We start from the raw sequence: 18,737 nt of genomic DNA on the forward strand, positions 1-18,737 counted from the left end.
TATCTCCATCTACAAAGGAGGAATAATAACTGTACTAAACTTCTGGGGGTGGTTACTAGGATCAAGTAAGTTAAACCATATAAAGCTAAGAATGACCGGTATATTGCAAGCAGTCAATAAGTGTTGACGTTACTGTGATTACTGTTCTACTGACTGCTGTTCTAACCGTGCCTTCCACCCATGAAAGGGATAAAATAACCACTAGAGCCAGAAGAACATCCCCTTGCATCAAGAAAGCTAGAAATGCAAATTCGGATGAAATGGAAGGTTTATAGTCTCATAGCAATAATAACTCATATTCACTTTATGATAAATGCTATACTCTAGGAGTCATTATGAAAAGAAAAAAGAATGAGCAAGAGTTTCCAAAATCCCACCATTGATATAAAGGTGTTGACATCACTTTGCAACCTCCGGCTACTCTAGGATAGACTAATGGAAGGGCTCGTGACCAGAGCTGGGGGATATGGCCACAAATGATGAAGAAACCCATCAGTAAAGAATATACTGTTATTTTTAAATTCAAGGGTCAGGTTCGTTAAACTGTAGCAGCATATAAATTTATGCTTCTCATTTTCTAATTTGGCAAGTCCAATGAGATGCTTTCAACTAGCTTTTTTTTTTTTTTTTTGGCCTTATATTTTTGCCAAATCCTATTGCTTTATATTTGGAAAGGTGGTTGGAAATACTGAAAAACCGGAAATTTCCCTCTTAAATTAAGAGTCATCTCAGAATCTCCATAGAGGTAAGCAACAAGGTGAACTAGAATTCATTATTTGAGAGGAGACCGGGGTGCCCCTTACAGAGGGATTGCTAGCATTTTGTCTACCCAGCACCTGCTTTCTGGAGGAAATACATTCCCTGAGTACCCTCCCCACATGTAAACTCTAACCATGAGGTTTATATAGGAGTAGCCACATTCTTACAAATCCTAACCCCGTGACCACTAATGATGGGCCCTGGATTAGGCCCCAGACTCAAAGCAGGGCCAATGACAATATCCCATCCACTTGGCTACAATTGATTGGCTCAGGGCAGCCCACCTGACTCCTCCCATCACCCCCAACCAATGAGGTTATTTTCCAAGGATTGAGGCCATAGATTTCATGATTAAGTCATCTCGACTGGTAGGAGCTACGGAAAACAACAGTTCTCCTCCATGTGAAAAAAAAGAAAAAGAAGCAGTGCCCAGTGAGAAAGAATGCAGGTGACAGTGGAACACAAAGAAAGGGTGAGTGATGTTCCAGTCCTTATTCTAGTTTTTCCTGCATCCCAGATTTCTATGATTTGGTTAGCCAACCTCCCTTGGGCTAATAAATTCCATGGGCTAACAAATTCTCCTTTCTTACAAGTTGTATTTCTGTCTCTTGCAATCAAAAGAGCTCAGATGGTATGCCCTTAAATCCTAGGAAGAAGCATATTGGCATCTTTAAAAATTGTAAGTAGGTCGGGGCCAGCCCCATGGCCAAGTGGTTAAGTTTGCGCGCTCCGCTTTGGCGGCCCAGGGTTTCATTGGTTTGGATCCTGGGCACAGACATGGCACCGCTCATTAAGGCACGCTGAGGCGGCATCTCACATGCCACAACTAAGAATATACAACTGTGTACCCAGGGGCTTTGGGAAGAAAAAGAAAAAGTAAAATCTTTAAAATAAAAATTGTAAGTAGGAGAGCCTTTGACACCTTCCCCAAAAACCTTCTAAATTGCTTTCACAAAAGAAAAAGGCTTTTTCCAGGCTGTGTGGTGTAGCGACTAAAGCAAGAAACAGGAAATGTCAGGGCTTGGGCTGGAGACCTTTCTCTACCATTCCCTAGTTAGTTACTTGGGCAGACCTTTTAGCCTCTTTAAGTCAGTTTTCTCATTTATAAAATAAAAGAATTAGATTACAAGACTTCTAAGACCCCTCCAAACCTGCAAATCCTAGTTTTCAGTTTCATTTCTGTAAGTCAACTGCTTCTGGGCTATCAGGATTCACTGGTATTTGTCTAGCAGATGTTGTTTCTCAAAACTCCTCCTTCCCATTCTCCTTTTGTAGTCTGGAATCTAGTGTCAGCCACTCAGTTTCTCACTCTCTTCCTTTTTTCAATTAAATCCAGCACTTCTTGGAAACTGCCTGGAAGGCTACAGCTTGGATGGCAGAGAAAGAGGATTAACAAGAGTGGCTAGTTGGCACCACAAGACTAATAAAGAAACAGTGTGCGGTGATCACTTCTCTGGAGAGGAGTTTAACCTTGGGAAGGATTGCACCAGTGGCAGCTGAAGATGCTGGTTCCCTTGAGAAAGGGCTGCAGAAATTAGCCTAGGGTCGGACTCACCAAGAGAGACAACCTAAATAAATATACTTGGAAGTTGTTCAGGCCAACCTGGTGGGAGCAGATGTCACCAGGAGCTGGGGGCTGGGACATGAGCCAAGGTCGAGGAAGAAGTCAGGAAAACCCTAGTGACAGATCTGCGGAGCCCGCGGCCATGTCTGTTATAAAAACGAAACACTCGCTTCCAACATTTACAGCCAGCTTTGCTGCATCTGAGAAGAGTTGGAAGGAAGATGAAAGGGATGAAAAATGCCTGCCAAGCAGATAGCAGCCTTGCCTGCCACGTCTGAGATGGTATGTTTAATCACTGTGGCACACTTTCTCTAGCCTGCTAATGACAGGAGGAAGTTCCTAATGAAGTTATTGCTCTGCTGACTGAATTAATGATTTCCAGTTACGGTGCTTGTAAACACACCATGTTAAGCGCTAATGTGGTAACTGAGGAAACACTCTGGAGCCTGACCCCACAGTTAACACAGCACAGGTAGCAAAGGGTTGGGAGAAAACAGGACTAACCAAGGGAAGCTGACTGTGGTTGCCAGAACAATCTGAGCCTGGTAAAGTAGTTCTGTTCAGGAAAAGGGGAAAAGGAGAAGAGGATCAGAACTATGTCAAGACTGGAAGGACGGCACAGAGGACAGATAAAGTCATTCTCGTCCCTAATCCCTCTGCCACCTCCTACACTCTACTTCATACCGCTCCTGTGGTAGTCACCCTGCCCCCATTCCAACCCCACCCTCTCATCACAAATCCCACGTTTCAAAGCCACACTGACTATGTTTGACCAATGGCGAGCCTCATGCTAGGATCAAATACATTGGAGAGAAAGAAAACATTTCTTTTAATGTGTTTTTTAAAGCCATCAGAAGGGCATGCACCTTTAGAGGTGACAAGCTCACCTGTAGCCTCACAGGGTCCACAGCGAGGTTGACAAGCACAAGCCAGTCTCAGAGGTGACAGGCTGCATCCCACTTCCTGTGGCTGCCTCTGCTGCCATCTGCATCTGAGTCAGTCAGGGACCAAGCGCACAGCAGGCCTGCAAGCAGCCGCTGCCAAATTACAGTGTGAGGAGCGGTTAGGGTGGTGGGGACGGGGAGGGAAGAAGGAAGCTAACTAATAGCTTGCAAGCATGTCTTCTAAAAAGCGTGTTAAGCAAACAGGCTGTCATCCCCGAGTCCCTCCCACTCCTGCCTGAATGTACACTAATTGAAAATTAAGTTTTCAATTTGAAGTCATTTTCTAATTCTGTCTCATTCAGGAGCAGTTAGAGCCCCGGTGTTTTGCTGAATTCCCTGCGTGCTATTCACGAGCTCCCTCAGAAAGCCGACAAAAGAGCCTTGTCAACAGTCACTGACAGCAGCAGGCGGAAAGGTTTTTGTAGGAAAGAGGCATCTTTGAAACCAAAGAAAACAAAGCCAGGACCAGGCTAAAGATTCTGCAGACCTTGACTGCAAGTGGAAGACACTTCTTCATTCCTTTCCCATCCCCTCCTTCCCCAGTTACACTGTAGTTACAACCTGGCAAAGGGAATTCCCTCATTCATCACATCCCATCCCCAGTGTGTTAGGAAAGCCCAGCCAACGAGACCGTAAGCTGCCTGTGGGCAGGTTCCCTGATCTCCAAGGGTAATTGACCTTGATCTCCGGGAAATGAACCTACTTTAAAGGAGAGCAAACTCACAATAAATAGTGAAAAACAGGTCTATTGGGGGCCCTGTATTGAAATTGAAATGAAAAGTTATAAAAATTTATTTCTTTTTGCTTATATTTAATCAAATTTAGGTCATTATTATTCTAGAACAAAGAATAAATCATGTATTGATTTCTCAGCAGTAATTTTTCCACACAATTGTATGATTGCACAATAGGGCATTCTTGATTTCGTACTTAATTTTCACGGCAAGAGCAAATAAGAGAGTCATTTTTGAAAAATATTTAAAGTCTTCCTCAGTTTTCCTGAGGAGCTCTCTTAAGCATTTGATATTTTAATCATTCTCTCTTGAAGAAGCTCAGGCATCATCGTCCTTGTCTTCTGCTTCAATTTTTAACGGTTCTTCCCAGTTCTGTTTTGCCAAACAGCGTGCATGCGATTCAGACAGCCTTCCGACATCAATTCCATTGACTTCGTGAAATCCTGCATCTTTGGCGGTATTTCCAGTTTCACTTTGCAATTGATTTACAGTGAATTTTCTTTGCAGTTATCAGATGTTCAGCTTCATAAATCATTAAGAGCCTGACACCCACCCGCAAAGGCACTGGGTGATACAAAGGGATAGAGGCTAGAGTGATCAGGGAAGGATGTCTGACTGGGAACTGATGCAAGCGATAAGTTCATTAGTAGATATTTTCATTTGTAAGGGCTTTCCCAGGCAATTTTATAAGACCCCCGTGATTTGTTAAGTAACTCAGATATATGCCACAGGTTGCCACCAAGCAGTGATTTCAAAATAATCTAATTCCAATGAAGGACTGTGCTACTAGGAAGGAGGGTTTGTTTGGGAGCTTAATTAATGAAGTATTCCCAAGGCATCCTTGTAAATAAACTATGATAAATGACATGACCACTACACTCCTCCTCAATGTTTATGACAAGCAAGAATCTCATATGCCTTGATTTAAACGTAGTTCTGAGAATGCAAATTTTATGATGAATTGGAACTTGAGTGACATAAATGGAATGCTAGAGAAATTGAAATCTTGAAAACAGAAGGAAATGAATGAATATGTGTGAATCTGCCTTGGGCTTGAGGAATGGAGAAGTGGGGGTGCAGCGGGGGTGGGGGGTGCAGAAGCTTAACGAAGCTTCAGATGGCAGGTGGAAGTAAAAAGATTTGAGAAAATGTTAAGCCCTGGCTGGGAAGAAAGGAAAAGAAAGATCCGAGGAGTTGAGATATCAACAGGTCTTGCTGGGAAGGGACTAGGACATCAGCTACTAAAGTGCTATTCACAGGCAGAAAATCAGTGGTTCGTGGTCTTAGTGCTTCTAGAGAACATAATTTCAACAAGGAACTTGAGAGTCGCACTTGGTTCCCCACCAGACAAGTGTGGTTCAAAGTCCAACTCAACCGTTGCATGACCACAAGTAAGAGACTTCCCTTCTCTGACCTTCTTCATCTCGTTAGTAAAATGAGGATCTCACCTTCCGTTTCAAAGAGTTTTTTGAGGGTTAGAACTAGTACCCATGTGATTATGATATATACTATATACTGTCTGGCACACATTAGTCATTTGCTAAGCGGTAGCTGCTATGATGATAATGATGTAGACAGGGCTAAGGTGCACCCAGCCAACCTGGAGACAGACAGGTGGAACTCTGTTAGGCTGAGCCAACAACGGTTACTAATCCCTATCCTGTTACAAAGCAGACATTGCTCTCTATATAAATGACTGAGGAGCAAGCACTAAGAGATGGGCTGTCAAAGTGGAGCAAGGAAGGGCCTGTAGCAGTCCGGGGTTGAGATAAAGTGGAGAGAAGTGCTCCAGGCCTGCATACACTCTCAGAACTGGCCAGTAGTGATGAAGAAGCAGCTTCCCCTGGGTGTGGCCTGGGCCATCTCAGCTCAGGAATCAGTCATGTGTATGGGGAAATTTTCCACTCTTGGAATTACAAGATTAATGGCAGGAAAAATAAAACATAATTGCAGTACTAAATCATGAGAAAGGCAGGAAGATTGGGAGGTTAATGCCTGACTCCTTGAAAATGATAATAACAACAGCAGTCTAATGCTTTCATACCAGGCACTTGTGCCAAGTTGGGTTCACTAGAAGCAGAGCCTGAGGCAGGGATTCAGATGCATGTGACTTATTGAGGCCATGCTCTCAGTAAGGACCCAAAAGGGAATGAAGCAATAGGAAAGAGCTGAGCAAGGATGTGGTCTCAGGTAAAGTCTGGCATCGGTCAGTAAACCAGGGAGGGGAGGTCAACCTTCCAGACATCTCTAACAAGGTGGCTTCTGTTGGCCAAGGACAATTCTCCATAGAAGGTCACTGGTGCCAGATGTTAGCCCAGGATCAGAATGGGTGCACTAGCTGCTAAAGGGACCTGGGAGGGACACCAACAGTTTGTACTGTTCTAGGTAGGTGCTTTAGGTATATTAATTCATAACACTCCTATGAGATTCTCCTGATTTACAGAGGAGAAAAGTGAAGCTCAAATAGTCTAAGTAACTTGCTCTACATCATCCAGCTATGTGACAGAGCCAGGATTTGAACCCTTGCCCTCTGGTTCTGGAACTCGCACACTTGACCACTATTCTACCTTACAACATACTGTTATAGATTGAATTGTGTCCCCTGATAAATAAATGGCAAGCAGTAGGATATATTAGAGTATATGAGGAAGCCACTGGTGTAAAAAGAATTCAGCCTGACCTTGTTTTTCCAAAAGGACCTGACACGGCCATTGAGCATGCATTGTATATCTGCTTTAAGCATTTACTATGTCCCAAAGACAAGAACAAAAGCCCTTAAGATGAAGATGCAACTCCCCCCACAGTGGCATTTCATTAAGGATAAGCATCTCTCTCTAAGCTAGGAATTGATTGCTGTGCTCACCCAGCTCCAGACAACAGACCTGCTACCTGCTGTGTGAATCGCTGTGCTGTGCCGGCCAGGCAATCTCACAACTGTTGTAAAGGAGACATTCCTATCATATGTGATGTATGCTCTTTGTTCCAAGACAGTATATAAACACTCTGTACACCCCACTTCCTTGAGGAAGGAAGGCCCCAGGCTAGTCCTCAGATCTGGCTCATATTAAACTCATCCCAATTTTGATTTATACATTGGTTATGGATTGTTTGCATCGACACCCCCTACAAAAGATGTTGAAGTTCTAATCTCTAGTATCTCAGAATGGGGCCTTATTTGGACATAGGGTCCTTTCAGACATAATTGTTAAGTTGAGGTCATCTTGCATTGGGGTGGCCCTTAATCCAACAGGACTGGTGTCCTTAAAAGAAGAGAAAACATAAACCCAAGAGGGGAGACAGCCGTATGGAGATGGAGGCAGAGGTTAGTTATGCTACAGGCCAAGAAATGCCAAGGATCACCATCAAACTGCCAGAAGCTGGGCAGAATCAGGGAAGGATACTCCCCTACAGATTTCAGAGGGAGAGTGGGCCTGCTAATGCCTTGATTTCCTATTAAACAATGGGGAAGAAGCTGTCCTGTATCATTAGCGATTTCAAGCTCATCCAAATAATGATTTACTCAAAAGTACGTTAGAATCATAAGCAAGTGTGTCAAAATGACAATGTGCAAGGAACTCGTACAACCCCCAGGGAGCCCTTAAGCTGTAGCGTTTAAGCTCTTGGGCCTGGAGTCATAACGGCTTGGGTTACAATTCTAAATCAGTCATTTATTTAGTAGCTGTGTGGCCTTGGGCCAGTGTATTGACCTCTCCACTCTTCAGTTTCCTCATTTGTGAATGGTGACAATAATAGTGCCCTCTCCTTAGAACTGTAAGAAGGATTATGTGAAATCATATGTGTAGCATTTAGCATACAGCCTGATACAGTACACAGTGAGCACTGGATGTTAGCTATTATTTCTATTATAGCCATGCCCCTCACAATGACGTTTCAGTCAATGATGGACCACATATATGACGGTGGTCCCATAAGATTGGTACCATATCGCCTACGTGTGTAGTAGGCTATACCATCTAGGTTTGTGTAAGTGCACTCTATGATGTTTGCACAATGACGAAGTCATCTAATGATGCATTTCTCAGAACATATTCCCATCCTTAAGCAATGGGTGAATGTACTACTTTGAAATCCAATCACTATGGGCTTGGAAAACCTGAACTCACATCCCACTTCTACTTGGATCTTCATGCACCTCCAAGCTCCGTTTCTTCAGCTATAGATGGGGCTGAACTGAAGGATTGTTGGAAAAGTAAAGCAATGAAATAAGGCAGTCTATATAAACGTCCTTTAGGAGTAACAACGTTATTTGTAAATATGACACACAATGCTAGCCTAGTATTCTCCACTTAGTTAAAGAGAGCTAATGATGGGGCTGGTGGGACAAATCATGTCCTTCTGAGATCCTGTAGGCCAGGACTTCTCAAACTTTAATGAGTACGCCTGTTACCTGGGTTGCTTGTTAAAAATGCCGGTTCTGATTCAGCAGGTCTGGGATGAGGCCTGACGTCCTGCATTTCTCAGAAGCTCGCAGGCAGGTGATGCCCGTGCAGTGTGTCCAAAATTCACTGAGACACGTGGACGCCTTGCAAAATACCATGGATTTACCAGTCAGATGGAGCTCAACTCTTAACCATGAGGACTGTGTCCCCTCCGGAATTTAGTGAGATAACGTATCCTTGTTCTGAGAACAAAATAGAAAGTCTTCTTTATAAATTTTATGTCTCTGCTTGATGTATTGTGGATAAAAACCATCAGAAGAGCTCTGAAGAAGTCCGTCTGGGGTGGAGATGAACACCTATTTGTGCCCTGAAGGGTGCTTAATGCTTCCCAAAGGAGGCCCCTCCATCTGAATTGTTTCCACCACTCCTGATGGTCCGCTCCCACCGCAAAGCCCAGACTAGAGCTGGAGTAAATGCTGGGTGAAGGAAAATGATGGAGACTTATCGCCACCTACTGGATCAGGTAAGAAAAGTAAGAGTATAGTAAAAGAATTCATGAGTCCACCTCTTAAATCTGAGAAGGGCCAGAGAGAGGGGAATTGCAGAAACGCAACAGACCTCGGGGACTCTGCTCATCGAGGTCAGCCCTGGAACATAAACCCTCTAGGCTCAATGCAAACTCTTCTCTTAGTCTCTTTGCCAGTTCCCAGAAGAGTAACAGCTACAATTCAGTGAGGGCTTAATGTGGATATTCAGAGGTGTTATTTGTATTATCTCACTTAATCCTCACAACAACTCTTAAGTTAAAGAGTATTGTTATCACCACTTTTGCAGAGGAGGAAACTGAGGCTTAGAGAAGAAGTTAGGAATTTGTTTAAAGTCACCAGGTAGTAGGTAGGAGCCTGGATGTAAACCTGTGTCTACTTGTCTCCAAAGCCTGAGCCTGAACCAGCTCTCTGCCTTCCTGGTTGTGTGAGAGAGACACCATCACTAAAGTGGGAGTCAGTCTCCCCGCTTCTGCTCTCGAGTCTGTTCTCCCATCATCGCCAAAACATATCCTCAACCTTGGTTTTTGCAAAGACTCTAAAGGTTAGGCTCTGTGCTACTCAGCAAACTATAGAATCATTGGTTCTTTCTCCAACCTAGAATGTGTGTTCCACTGTATTAATTTCCTAGGGCTGCCATAATAAAGCACCACAAATTGGTCATCTTAAAACTACAGAAATTTTATTCCCTCCCAGTTCTAGAGGTTAGAAGTATGAAATCAAGGCATCAGCAGGGCCATGCTCTCTCTGAAGGCTCCGGGAAAGGGTTCTTCCTCGCCTTGTCACAGCCTCTGGTGCTTGCCAGCAATCCTTGGCATTCCTTGTCTCATAGATACCTCACTTCAATGTATGCATCCATCTACACATGGCTGTCCTCTGTCTGTGTCTCTGTGTCTCTTCCCTTCTCCTTATGAAAAGAGCAGTCACACTGGGTTAAGGGCCCCCTCTACTCCGGTATAACCACATCTTAACCAGTTACATGTGCAACAACTCTATTTCCAAACAAGTTCACATTCTGAGGTTCTGGGAAGGACATGAATTGGAGGGATGCTACTCAACTCAGTACATACACTCTAGTGGTTTCAAGAGTGACCACTGAAACCCAGATGCCTGGGTTCAAATCCTGGCTCCAGCCCTAAGCAGTTGTATGATTTGGGACAAGCTACCTAACCTTGTTAAACCTCAGTTTCCTCACCTATGAAATGGGTATGACAATAATTATCTTCATCTCATAGAGTTATTGTGAATGTTAAAAGAGTAGATACATATAAGATAACTCTCAGAACCTGATGTAATTTCTAGAGCCCAGTTGCCTAGTTTTTGAATCTTGACTTTGCAGCTTACTCGCTGCATAGTCTTGGGCAAGTTACTCCACCCGTCTAGGTCACGGGTCCTCATTTGTAAATTGAGGGATGATGATGATGATGGTAATTACATCCACTCATGGGGAGTGGGGTGAGTGTGGGTACTTAAAGAGTTACAGCAGTGTTTGGAACATGATAAATGATCAATAAATGTTACTGGAGTGATCATCCCCCTAGGAGCTCTGTTGGAGGACTAAATGATGTAATCCACTTGAACTCTGGGTACCAGTATCCTCAATAATGTTGGTGAGGATGAGGAGGATGAGGATGATGAATTTATACTAGGCTCATAGGGAGAATAGAGAGGGAAAGTGAGGAAGAGAGAGAAATAGCTGGAGCCTTGGGCCAGAGAGACCCCATAGGAGGAAAATGGAAAGAGCCAGTATTCTCAGTTCTCTGATTTTAACTTCAAAGTAGAGATCATGAAGGTAACTAAGTTTATAACTAGTGGCCTAATCCTCAGACTGTTAGCTTCCCAGGGCAACATCTCTTTTCCTTTCCTCCCACACAACCTCAAGGGCCTGCCATCTTCCTGACCCCTGGTCCACCTCCTGGGGTCTCTCTCCCTCAGGGTCTACTGTGTGGTGAGTGACACAGTCTCTCCAGCTCCTCTCTTCCTCGGGATCTTGTCATCAAACCCACAGTTTCCTTCCTCCTTCAAGGATTTGATTCATAATCGCTGAAGGAAAAATAAAATACAACAAACTGGGGAGGTGACTAGTGTTCCTTAACTTACTACATATCCCAGACGTAGTCCACGGTCTGCTGTTTCAGACTTCCTCTCTTAGGTGATGCCTGCAGGTCTGATGGTCTCCTCTTCTCCTTCTTCTTTCCTGAAGATGGTACCCACCAAACCTCTGGCTATCTCAGACCCGAGCCTTCCTACATGCATAGGCCTCTGGTGTAGTTTAGGAAAATTCACACTAAGTAATTTGCACTCATTCATTTGAAGCATATTTATCCAGCACTTTCCAAGGGCATACACTATGCCAAGCTCTGGAGATGCAGCAGTGAATACTAGGCCATCTAGAAATTTGCCATCCAATAAGGTAGCCGCTAGCTACTTGTGGCTATTGCAATTTAAAGTAATTAAAACCAAATACAATTTAAAATTTAGTTCCTCAGTTTCACTAGCCACATTTCAAGTACTTAAAAGCCACATGTGATTCTTGGCTACCACACTGGACAGTGCAGATATAGAATATTTAATTACTACAAAAAGTTCTACTGAAGGATGCTAGTCTAGGAGGGGAGAGAGGCAATGAGCAAATCCACAAAGAGGATTAAAGAAAAGCTTCTTTCAGCATCTCCAGAGCTGGCAAACAGTGGAGCCAGAATTTGAACCTAGATTTGATGCAAAGCCTGGGCAGCCTCGCAGCAGGACAAGCCCCCTGAGAAGAGCTCTCTTCCACAAGGCAGAGGTGCTTACAGAACAGTGGGCTACTCCCAAATCCTAGGACCCCACTGAATGGAGTGGACCAATATGCTCATCTCTCGTCATCTCTCAGGAGGTAAACCTTGTTGGGATCCACAGCCTAGGAAACCTGGATTCTAGTCTGGGTCCCACTCTTTATTCACTGTAACTTGGCAATTATTTAGCCTTTCCATCCCTCGATCTTCTCACTTTTAACACGCCCGAGAATGGTACTACTAATTTCACAGTCTTATGAGGTGGGGTTTTTTTAAGTGAGATTTAATTGGCAAATAAAAGTGTAAGATATTTCAAGTGTACAACGTGATGATTTGATAACTGTGTACATTGTGAAAGGATTCCCCACCTTTAGTTAATTAACACGTCCGTCATTTCACGTATTTACCCTTTTTTTTTTTTTGGTAAGAACAGTATGTTTTAAATGAAGGAAACTTTACGAACCACCGACCACAACGTCTGCCACATGGTAAGAGCTCAAGTCTCATCATTGCGTAATGATTGAGGAGGCAGTAGTATCTAGAGGTCAAGCTCTAAGTCGGAGGACCTGCTTTAAATCCTTGGCTTAAATCCAGCCCTGGCTTTGTTCTTCCCCCAAATTACACATCTTCATTTGTGAATTAAGGATAACAAGGCCTATTGTAAAAGGTTGTGGTAAGGATTAAATGCGATAATTTATGCAAAGCCCTTAGCATAGTAACTTAGTAGGCACATAGTAACTTCTCAATAACTATTAGCTATTAATACTGTCAGTACCGGGCAGAGGGAAGGGAGGGAGGCCACCAAGCCCCCTGGCAAACGGGAGCCTCGGGAATGGAGGGTGAGCGCCATCTAGTGGCCTCTAAATGAAAGCCGAGCGCAGCAAACAGCGCCAGACTTCGCTTGCAACTTATTCCCAAGTCAGACCTTCCAGCCTCGCCCCTCCCGCCTCCTCAAAGTCGTGTCCAGGCTCTAGAGGCTGATACAGGAGTAGAGAATGGGGAAAAAAGCAAAACACAGAGGTAGCTTTCTAAAGCTTTCTCAGCCAGACCTAGTGAAGTGCTGGAAGCCCACAAACTGAGGCTGTCAGGAAAGTCTTGAGAGCCGTTGAAGCGTTAGGGACGAAGTCAACAGAGTTCAGAGAAGGTAAGCTTCGCTTGGCTGCCCTTTTCCCCACCACATCGTGGTCTTTCTCCTCTTTCCCAGCCTACAACTTTCTCATTCCTGCAAAGCAGCATGATGCCTTGGAAAGAGCATCCGGTAGATGCGAGTTCAAGCCCCAACTCTGCCCTCCACCAGCTCTCAACTCCAGGAAAGCCATTTAACCTCACTAAACCTCAAGCTCCCCATCTGTAAAATGGGTCCAAACTGCCCACTGGGAGCAGCACTAGCTCCAACGTGAGCCGGAGCCAGGTTCATGTCCTGAGCACCAACTTGGCATTTCTGAACTTCTGATTTCTCTTCCACCAAATGCAACAAATAATTCCAACCTCGATGAGTTGTTAAGAAAATTACATGAACTAGAGTTTGTAACCCACCAGACATACAGAAGGCACTAAACATATCATAGCTTTCTTCACTAGTTATTCTGCAGGTTTGTTGTGAGATTTGATAAAATGGTGTACTGACAGTTCACAGCACAATGCCGGGCACACAGTAGAAGCTATATGTTGTGGACACCGTGAGAGACCACACAGATCCCCCCAAAACCTTCAGCACAGGGTGATAATAGCTTCGAGCTCACAGCTATATCATCTCCCTCACACACACACCCCCAGAATTGTTCTCGACTGAAGATGGCAGCCTTGCCCAAGGTCACACCCCTTACCAGCGGCGGCTCACACCCAATGACTGGTCAGTTTGTGGGTTTAAAGGCCCAACTCTATTGCTCATTTGGGTCAGCTCTGCAGGGTTATTCTAGCTTCAGAGCTCCCCATGGGACAAATGAGGCCTTGGTTGTGTCAGAATCGCATCCAAACGTCCCCCTCTGCCCACTCCTGCTTCCTTCTCTTCCCTATAGTAGTCTATCCGGAGAGCATTTTCCAATGAACTTGCTTCACGCAAATCTTCTCGGGACCTGCTTCCTGGGGAATTGTCCTGTAACGCTTAAATGTTAGTTCTTTCTGGCACCCCCTCAAGTCCCTGCCTCTTTCTTCCCCACCTGTAAACTGAGGATATGGAACAAATACGCTTGTCTCTTACCAGCTTCATTGGGCAAGAATAAAGACAACTGGGACAATTTTTTAAAAAATATATAAACCCCCAATCTTTCCTCCCCTTGAAATTGAGATTTATGACTACCATGTTACATATTCCCAAAATTTTTCAGGCAAATCAATGAGATATGGAGGTGAGAACACTTCGAGATATAATATAAACATTCTCTAAAAATCTAAAGAATTAGGAAACTCTACTGAATTGACTGACAGTGAGTTAATGACTAAAACACCTACAAATCACTGAATATTTAGTAGGTGCCAGGCGCTGTGATAAAACTTTACATGGATTATGTCCTTCACTCCTTACAAAAATTATAAAGGTAAATGCTATTATTATCACCATTTTATGACTGGGGAATCTTGGGCTTAGAGTATTAAGTGATTTGCCCAAGGTTGTGTAGTTATTAAGTGGACGGGAGGCAGGATTCGCTTGCAGGCAGGTTGATTCCAGAATCAGCGCTCTTATCCAGCAGGTACACCGCCAACTAGAACTGAAATAGTAACAAGGCAGGGCTCTCCATTTCCTTGATGATTAACCTTTCATTGTGCAATAATTCTGATTTTTGAAGACCATTACTTAGAGTTCTAGGAATGCTAGTAGAAATTCCAGGAAATCTGAGGCTTCTGGGCAATATGTGGAGTGGTGGGTCAGAAGCCACTATTTCACGAGGACAGCTGAGTCTTTCTGATGACACAACGAGACTATCAGGCTAGGACACTTCCATTACACTACCTTCAACTGCCTTTTATGCAGCGTGAAGTCATCCCGCTCAGACTTCATGGAGCCTTGGGGTCCGGGGTAGGAGGAGAGTGTCCTCACCACTCATTCGGAACTTAGGAGCCGGCCCCTTCCACTCCCAGTGGAAGGAGCGCTTCCACAACCATTTCTGTTTGGCCCTCCCAGAACATTTGCACAGAGCATCTAAAAACACACCCTGCTGACTTTCTAATTTTCCCAGGGCCAGGCCTGAGAAATGAGGGCACCCCACCCCAGGGAGTCATCAGGAATGGAGTCATAGCACCGGGTTATTCTCCAGAATGAGGACACCTGGAATAATGAGAAGAGGACCGCGGGTTGTTTCCGTTATTTACTGCAGCAAAAAATACTGTCCTCAAACTTATTGGCCTATTTTTGACCTGTTTTTGAAAATAAAGTTTTCTTGAAAGACAGCCACATCTAGTTGTTTGTATATCATCTGTGGCTGCTTTCATGTGATAATGGCAGAGTTGAATAATTGTGACAGAAATTGTATGACCCACAAAGCCTAAAATATTTACTATCTGGCCCTTTCTGGAAAAAGCTTGCTGACCACTGGCCTATGACAGTGATTTTTACTTTTAATTTTCTGGGTTTTGGGGTGTTTTTTGGTGAGGAAGATGGTCCCTGAGCTAACATCTGTTGCCAATCTTCCTCTTTTTCGCTTGAGGAAAATTGGCCCTGAGCTAACATCTGTGCTAGTCTTCCTCTATTTTGTACATGGCACGCTGCCACAGCATGGCTTAATGAGGGCTGTGTAAGTCCACGCTGGGATCCAAACCCACAAACCCCGGGCCACTGAAGCAGAGCATGTGAACTCAACCACTACAGCACCAGACCAGCTGCCACCAATGAGTTTTTATATCTCACAATTCTGTGGTTTCTCCAGGGCTCACTTGGGCAACCTCATTCAGCCTTAGGGTGAGCTGGGAGATGGGTTCAGCTGAGACGGCTGGGATGACTGAATGTCTCTCTCTGCGTCTTTCATCCTCAAGGAGGCTAGACCAGGTTTCCCCACCTGGTAACGGCACAACCCCCAATAGACAAGTGCTTGTCAAGCCACTGCTAGCATCATGTTGCTTGATGTTCCCTCAACCAAAGCCAGTCACATGAGCAAGCCCAGGGTTAACGTGGATGGTCATTACACAGGTATGAATACTGGGAGGGGCGACTCCCTGGGAGCCACCAAAGTAGCCATGGATCACATTGGTATTCAGTATTTTCTTGTTGAATAAATAAATGCAGTAGGCCTGTCTGGAAAGTAGAATTTATTCATTCACTCATTTAACAAATATTTAACGAGCCCCTACCGTATGCCAGGCCTGATTTGAGTGATTACATTTGTCCAAAAATTTGTCTGAAAGTCAGCTGGTGATATATTTTTCACAAAAGCTAAATTTGTGTTGATTCTTTTGCAGTGAAGACATATTGAGCTTTTGTGTTTTACACAGTATGTAGGCATTTTAATGTATTCTAAGAATATTCAGTTTAATGCAGATGAAATGCCTCTCAAAAAGGAACCCAAAATAATTGTACCTTTATTGTGTCTGGTTTATGAAATGGGACCACCATTATGTGAATGAAGTCAGAGTTTCTCCAGTTGCTACCATGAGGTGTCATCTGGGTGGTGTTGGTTCCAGTCTGGCTTCAGACCTCAAGCTCTTGGTAGGTATCTGGTTTCCCTTATAGGGGTGCCACCTCCAGTGGGAAGGGTCCTGGATTGGAGTGCCAGAGTTCCAGAGTCTTATCCTGGCTCCAACAGTAGCTCACTTTGTGTCAATGTAATGAGGTCAAGATGATTTTTTCACCAGACGTTAACACAGTTTGCCAATATCTAGTTTCCCCCTCCTTTTGGGTGCAAGAAAAGTTTGTACTTCCCTGCCCCCTGATGTTATATATAGCTGTATAACTTGCTCTGGCCAATAAATTGTAAGAAGAAATGACCTGTCACTTCCAGGTGAAAGTATTAAATTGCCAGTGCTCAACTCTCCGCCTCAGGCTTACTCTATTTCAGTGATTTTGACAGGACACATGGCTGAAGAGTGGAACGCTGAGCCTCATTTACAGGGTGGCTGCTCTGAAAAGTCACCCAAACCCACAAAAGATGTTGAATGGACAAGAGATCACCTTTGCTTGTTTTCAGCTACTGAGATTTTGGGGATGTTTGTTACTGCAGCATAACAAAACCTAGGCTAACAAAACCAGATTTCTTAAGAACAGCACCACATCTGTTTGGGAAAAATATTCCAATACACTCTTGGTGCAAAGAAGGAGCATTTATGACAATGCTCAAGAAACAAAAGAGAAGTTAAACATCCATGTGTGATGGGGAAGGAAACTATTTTGCTCCAGAGAAGGAGATAGAGGAAAGAAAGGAGAGGGGAAACCCACAGATGCCTGTGAATGTAACCCCTCCTTGTGGTCTGTCCAAGTCGTCAGTAAAGTGGACTTAAGATTTATGAATGCTTAGTGAGAATGGAATTATTTTTATTATGTATTAACTGATTTTGTTTGTTGTTCATTTGTTTGTGTGCTTATGGTCTGTTGGGTGTTTTTTTGTTTGTTTTTTTGTTTTGGTGGAAGCCAGTGAAAGGGCAGAGTTTCAAGACACAGGTTGACACAGGGAGGAATAGAGATAGCTCATGCCACCTCACACAAGGACTGGAAGCAGAGAGGGCCATAAGTAAAAATGCAAGCCCATGGAAATTTCTAGAACTCACCACCACCACCACCACAAAAACAACAGTAGTAAATTCAGTTATCCTCATTTTACAGATGAAGAAACTGAGGCTCTGAGAAGTCGAATAAGTTGGCCACACATGCTCCAAATGACTTGCTCCTTCTCATCCTTTAGGTCTTAAAGCAAATGTTTTGTCCTTGCAGAGACTTGCCCCAGACACTTGTCATTCTCTATCGTAGCACCTATCACAATCTAAGGCAGCTTTTTAATATTTTTTATTTACTTATTGTTTTCCTCCCTTCATTCAGTTGTAAGTCCCATGACCACAGGAGCAATGCTTGCCTTCTTTTACTGTTTTGTCCCCTTTCCCGGTGCCTAGTGCAGCCATGAATGAATGAACCTGATGAGGAAAATGAACTAGAGGACAGTGGTTGGATCAATTAGGAGAGAAATCAGAATGCTTCCAGCTGCACGTCACAAACTACCTAATTAAAATGAGGTTAAAAAATAGGATGATTATTTTTTCTTTTCATATAAAAAATCCAGTGTGGACAATTTCAAGACTTGTTCACCAACAGTCAGTTAGCTTCTCAGTGATACCCTTGGCCTTCCCTCCAAGGTCACAATATGGCTTCCACAGCTCCACAAATCGTGTCCCCACACAACCACAACCAAAAGTTAGGAGAAACAGGACGTCTCCCTTTTATCAGGGTTGAAAATCTTTCTCTGAATACCCTCTGAATTACCCTCTAGTCTCGTTGGCCAGGATGGATCAAATGCCCATGGATTAGCTGCAAGAGAGGCTGGGACAATGCAGAACTGGCATATTCAGTAAGAGGCAAGCTTCACCACACAGGAGGGTGGCCACAGGATTCAGCCAACAGCACTCACCCCAGGAGGCAACCCAGAGAGAGTCAACAGTACTTCGGCCGCCACCTTTGTTTCTTCTCTACCGACAGTAAAGACATATGCACAGAGTAACTGCCCAACAGATGTTGATTAAGTATGTAAATCAAAACTCTGGAGAGAAAGGAATCTTTTCCTTCAGCTAAGAATGTCTTCCTGGGACAATCTATTGACAGGACTATAAAGTGGTAAAAACTTTCTAAAGAGCAATTTGGCAGGATGACCGAAAAGCCTGAAAAATGGGAATATCTGTTCTCCTAAGTAATTCCACTTGTAGTAATCTCTCATAAGGAAATAATCAGAGATGTAATCCAAGATCTATGTGCAAAGATGCTTATCAAGCATTTTCAGAATAGTGAAAGATAGGAGCAAACTAAATGCCTAATAATAGTTGAATGATTAAATAAATTATAGTATGATGGGATACAATGCAGCCATTCAAAAATCGTATTCAAAT

General features: G+C 43.8%; 1 long non-coding RNA gene across 3 annotated transcripts in view; it reads right to left on the reverse strand.

Annotated features, from left to right (window-relative positions):
* LOC138916569 (uncharacterized) overlaps positions 1-3,379 on the reverse strand; it is a 106,040-nt gene extending 102,661 nt beyond the window's left edge. For all 3 annotated transcript variants that reach the window (XR_011423845.1, XR_011423844.1, XR_011423846.1), the window contains exon 1: positions 3,211-3,379. This is a non-coding gene — a long non-coding RNA (uncharacterized lncRNA). The remainder of the gene's footprint in view (positions 1-3,210) is intronic.
* Between the last annotated feature and the right edge of the window lie 15,358 nt (positions 3,380-18,737).

This window comes from Equus caballus, chromosome 12, assembly GCF_041296265.1.
Source record: "Equus caballus isolate H_3958 breed thoroughbred chromosome 12, TB-T2T, whole genome shotgun sequence".
NCBI classification, from domain to species: domain Eukaryota; kingdom Metazoa; phylum Chordata; class Mammalia; order Perissodactyla; family Equidae; genus Equus; species Equus caballus.